Genomic DNA, 6,000 nt, shown 5'->3' on the forward strand with positions numbered 1-6,000 from the left:
CGTTTGATACAGTTAACCATGACATTTTACTGTCCCGACTTTCAGCTATTGGTATCTCTAGTCCCGCTCTTTCTTGGTTCACATCATACCTCAGTGATCGCTAGTTTTACGTCTTCATTAGGGAATCCAAATCTACCACTGCTTCATTCACACAAGGTATCTCTCAAGGGTCACTTCTCGGTCCAATCTTCTTTAACATCTATATGCTCCCATTAGGGGAGATTATTCGTCCGTATGGTCTAAGCTTCCACTGCTATGCCAATGACACACAACTTTATGTACACGTGGATGGAACATCTTCACCTGTTGCACTGACTGATTCAGGAAATCAATCATTGGATGACAGATAATTTTTTACAACTCAATCCTGATAAAACAGAAATCTTATTAGTTGGCACCAAATCTGTCCTCTCTACCCTCCGTGAGCTAAAAATCGACAATGATGGGATCCTGGTTCAACCCTCAGCATCAGTCCATAATTTGGGTGTCCTCTTTGATCAGGTTCTTACTTTTCAGTCACACATCAGCTCAATAGTACAGACAGCCTTTTATCATATTCGCAACATTGCTCATCTGCATTCTTTCCTCAGTGTGAAGGATACTGTAACACCAATTCATGCTTTCATCACTACCCGTCTGGACTATTGCAATGCTTTGTTTTATGGCCTCCCGACTAAATATATCAACAGATTACAATATATTCAGAATTCTGCTGCTCGTTTACTTACACACACTAAAAAATCTGCCCACATCACTCCTGTCTTCTATGAGTTACATTGGTTACCGGTTTCTTCAAGAATCAAATATAAAATGATCCTTCTCACTTTTAAGGCCCTTCATGGTTTAGCCCCTCATTATCTGTCTGAGCTGCTGCCTCCTTACACTCCTGCCCACGTATTACATTCATCGGATGCTAAGTTACTCACAGTACCTAAACACAGGTTAATAACTATGGGTGCCAGAGCTTTCAGAGTGATAGCCCCTAAAACTTGGAATTCTCTCCCTCTCAGCCTTCGCATGGAAAAGCCTATTATTAATTTCAAATGTCTGTTAAAAACACACCTCTTCAATGAGTATTATTCTTCATGTATGTAATTTCTACTGTCTTCTATTAAATTGTAAAGTGTCCTTGAGTGTATGAAAGGCACTACATAAATAAAACTTATTATTATTAAAACTTATTATGAGGGTAGAATGACTCACTGATTGTGAAACTGGCTGGTACAAAACCTGCAGTGACAGTGGGCTCCCAGGACTGAACTTGAGATCCAATGACCAAGACCACCCAGACAAAATAACAACAACTTGGCTTTAAATTAAGATCTGTGTAGGTTCCCCATCTCCTTAAGTTGGCCAGACATTTCTGTTGTGTGAAAGGTTCTACATAAAACAGTGAATGAGTAACACAAAGTCATGCCAGCACCGAACTGAAAATTGACACACATTCACGAATAGAACAGTCAAATAGGGTGGCATGCTGGCAGCATACTGGGCTGTGTTAGGCAAAATAAAAACTTAAGCTCTGGCATAATATACACTAAAAGTTTTAGTTAGGCCAGAAATGCTAATTCTTGGTGACAACCACTATAACGGTCTTCTGTGGTCTTAAGGCTGGTGATTCACTGACAGGGGTGAAAAAAAGTGACTAACATTTCAGTATTCAGTATCTATTACTGCAATGAAACAAAACCTTAATAAATGGCATTGTCTGAGTTAAAAAGCAATGAGTGACTAATATATGCATGATAGCAAGCCCAGAGTTTAAAATGTAATTGAAAAAGTGCTTATTTAGGCCTAATGACAACATGGTGGAGTTAGTCTAATCTTCAGTATCTGTTTAAAAATGTTGTACTTCCTAGTATCTATGTCTGATAAAGGCTTAACCATAATGTTGCACAAAGTAACTGTGGCAAAGCTGAGGGACCTTGAATTTGCATGGCCAAAACATGCAAAGATAGATAGATAGATAGATAGATAGATAGATAGATAGATAGATAGATAGATAGATAGATAGATAGATAGATAGATAGATAGATAGATAGATAGATAGATAGATAGATAGATAGATAGATAGATAGATACTTTATTAATCCCAAGGGGAAATTCACATAATCCAGCAGCAGTATACTGATACAAAGAAACAATATTAAATTAAATAGTAATAAAAATGAAAAGAAATTAAAATAAAATTAATGTTCGCATTTACTCCCCCGGGTGGAATTGAAGAGTCGCATAGTGTGGGGGAGGAACGATCACCTCAGTCTGTCAGTGGAGCAGGACAGTGACAGCAGTCTGTCACTGAAGCTACTCCTTTGCCTGGAGATGACACTGTTCAGTGGATCCAGTGGATTCTTCATGACTGACAGGAGTTTGCTTAGTGCCCATCGCTCTGCCACAGATGTTAAACTGTCCAACTTTATTCCTACAATAGAGCCTGCCTTCTTAACAAGTTTGTCCAGGCGTGAGGCGTCTTTCATCTTTATGCTGCCACCCTAGCACACCACCGCATAGAAGAGGGCACTCGCCACAACCATCTGATAGAACATCTGCAGCATCTTACTGCAGATGTTGAAGGATGCCAACCTTCTCAGAAAGTATAGTCGGCTCTGACCTTTCTTACATAGAGCATCAGTATTGGCAGTCCAATATACAGCTACATACAATTTCACAAAATACTAATAAAATAAAATAACATTTTCACAGACTTGCTTCATCCAATTTAAGGTTGCTGGCTGCTGGTACCAATCCCCAGTAGCATTAGGTACAAGGCAGCAAACAACTCTGGACACGGTGTGACAGTCTGTTGCAAGACCAACTCATATACGCACAGAGAGGGGGTCAATTTGGAACTGCCTGTTCTGATGGGCCCTGTGGTGGGCTGGCACCCTGCCTGGGGTTTGTTTCTGCCTTGCACCCTGTGTTGGCTGGGATTGGCTCCAGCAGACCCCCGTGACCCTGTAGTTAGGATATAGTGGGTTGGATAATGGATGGATGGATGTTCTGATGGTGTTAGGGGATATACGAGGAAAATGCAGGCTGATGCCGGGAAAACGTGCAAACTTCAGGCTGGACAGAGGATCTGTAAGTCAGCAATGCTAACTGCTGCTACCAAAAAATATTTTTAATTTCTTTAGAGATTTTTTTTTAAAGTATTGCATGTTTATGAACATTCATGATACCCAGAAACAAAATACCAAAACAGGCATCAGAAAAAAACAACACTCCTCCATCTTCTATATTCTCTTATATTTCAGGATGGCCGGGCAGCAATGAGCATAAGGCAGAATTCTACCCCAGACGGAGCGTCAGAATGTAGTGGGCAAACACCCAAATGCCCTCACCCAAAAGAATAGACCAGAGGCAGGGGGTCAGCCTGGAGGGCTGTTGCAAGTTTTCATTTTGTTATAAATTAGTAGCAGAATACTGCTGTTAATGAAACAAATATCTTCAGTTAAACTTTTTTTTTTTAATTCAGAACATTTTATTTTATTTATGTAAATGAACAGACTGATAAGCAACTAACTCGGGTTCTCAAACTCTTCAACTCTCATTCCAACCAATTTCTTACTTAGAAACCAGTTTTTACGTTTAATTAAACCTTTTCTTTACCCTGTGGCTTGCTTGTGCTCCCATTCTGTCACACCAGACACATGCAGCTGTTGCTTTTTTTATTATTATTATTTTCTGAGAGCACTAACAACAAGTTTTGTAGACTTTGAGTATATCAACATATTTTTCTTTTTACACTCTTTTCTTTTCGATTGTTTTATTGAAACAGATACTGCACAACAGACGCAGGTTCAAATAGGAGCAAACTAGTTATCTCCTGGATCGCTTTTCATTTCATTACGTGTATTAAGTTGCTTGTTAAAGAGAAAAAAGTTTCTGAATCTTAAAAAGCAAGGCGATTAAAATGAAAACAAAAAGAAGTGTGTTCCATTAGCCACAGTACCTGATTTTTTTTAATTCGGAGAGTGACAGCCCCAGCGATCCTCCAGGGTCGGAGTTTGACAGCCCAGAACTAAAGGAGAACACGAAGACAGGAGCTCGATACGAAACTTACCGTTTATCCCTTTACAAGTCCGACAGCGGCCACCAAAAGTAAAAACACCAAGTGTCTGATTTGAAAGTAAAAGCTCACGATCTCGAACTTCTCTACTTCCTTCTGCCAGTTCGGTTAAACAATCGGACAAACAATCTTCGTTGTTGTTGCTGCTAGAGATTCTTTAATAATTTCTCTTTCTGACGATGTGCCGTAGCTTGTTCAACTTGAATTTCCTCGTGTCACGTGACGAAAGACAAGTCACCCAAGGCTGCTTCCTCCCTCTGTTGGTCTGGATGGGCGTGTGTCTCAAATGGTGCCAGGCGTCTGGACATTTCTTTGTAAGTGAAGGCTGCGTGGATTGTTTCGATTACAATTATAATTGAGTCAGTAATAACGAAACTAAGCAACCTTTGATCATCCGAAAGGTCAGCAGAGCTATCAGTACTTTCTCATAATGTGGTCATTTAAATTAAATAGTTTTCCCACATACCATTCTCAAATCCACCGAATCCAATTCAAAGATTCTGGGAGAAAGTGCATGGCAAAAAAAGGCCCGGGCTGTGGTACCAGTCTATTGTAGAAGTCGCTCACGCCCACACTGAGAAATTGCTAATATAGATATTCCCGATATGAATTTAAAATTTGAAAGAAAAATAAGCGCGGACATGGGGGGAACGTGTATGCTTCAGGCTTGATTTGACACCCAGACATGCAACCTTGATGTTCAGGGCAGCAATGCCAGCTATTGCAGTACAATTCCTCCTCATCAATAATATAATTTATCTATAATATACGCTCAAAACACCCCAGCAAAAATGTCCCTGTTGGCCCAGCTGGGGCTTACAGTGGGCAGAATAGGCTTGGGGGAAAAAAAATGGTGTGGGTCGAATTTGGGCTTTCAGCAGGTGGGCACACTTCACAATTTACATGCAAGCGTCATATAAGAAGCAATGTGGGTTAAACACCCTAGGGCTATCCCACACTATGCCACCAGGGTACCATGACATTCAACCCAAACTTAGCTCTTTCAGGTTTTAGAAAACGAATTCACACCTTGGTTCAAAAAGAATTCACACATTGCAAATACTCAGTTTTTAGAGCATTGCTATACTGTACAGTATTTTTGTTAGACAAAGTGATTCCATAAGTAACCAAGAAAATTCCTAAGAATAGAATATACAGCAATCATAAAAAATTAGCTTTAGTCAGAAAAGATGACAACAAAAATGTAGATTTTTTTTGGCATTACATTTTTTTCATTACTTCAATTTTAAACAACATGCCAATCAATGAACAGAACAAACATTTACTTTTACCCATATACTATTATACAATCAAATTACACAATCTCACAGCAAACATAAAAAGTGTACACTTTGTAAGCATGGCTTTAGCTGAAAACTTTGAATGTGTGGTTTTTGCAAATATACTTACAACACTTAGTGCAGGTTGTCAGGTCAGGTCAGGTTGGGGAGCATGCACTGGTACAGCTCTTTGCCACATCCACCACATGACAAAACAGCTCAGGATCCTTATTGGCAACCCCCCAGGCAGACACGCGGTCCAGTACCACCATCTAGAAATGACTCTCTATCTGCCGCAGCCAGGTGTTACGTAGGCGTCCCCTTGGTCTGGACCAGCCACTTGGGTCCTCAACAATGAGGGTCCTGTGAGCTAGATCACCCTCGGGGAATCTCACCACATGGCCGTAGTGCCAAAACTGATGCTCCCTCACAATGCAGGTAATGTGCCTCATTCGGGACTCCATGAGCAACACAAAGTCAAACCAACGGTACCCAAGGATTGTCTGAAGACACAAAGTACCATAGGAGTCCAGATCACTAGATAGCTTCCATGTCTCACAACCATATAGCAAAATAGGAAGAACCAGGCTCTAAAGACTTGGACCTTTGTTCTTTTGCAAAGATACTGGGAGCAAATTAAAATACAGAAGT

At 40.3% G+C, this 6,000-nt stretch overlaps 1 protein-coding gene across 1 annotated transcript in view; it reads right to left on the minus strand.

Moving 5' to 3' along the window:
- Nucleotides 1-4,297, minus strand: part of LOC120523595 (apolipoprotein L3-like) — a 43,467-nt gene extending 39,170 nt beyond the window's left edge. The window contains exon 1 of the mRNA XM_039745037.1: nt 4,064-4,297. The gene's annotated coding sequence lies outside the window, so the exon portion shown is untranslated. The remainder of the gene's footprint in view (nt 1-4,063) is intronic.
- Nucleotides 4,298-6,000: the final 1,703 nt, after the last annotated feature.

This window comes from Polypterus senegalus, chromosome 1 (genome assembly GCF_016835505.1).
Source record: "Polypterus senegalus isolate Bchr_013 chromosome 1, ASM1683550v1, whole genome shotgun sequence".
NCBI lineage: Eukaryota > Metazoa > Chordata > Cladistia > Polypteriformes > Polypteridae > Polypterus > Polypterus senegalus.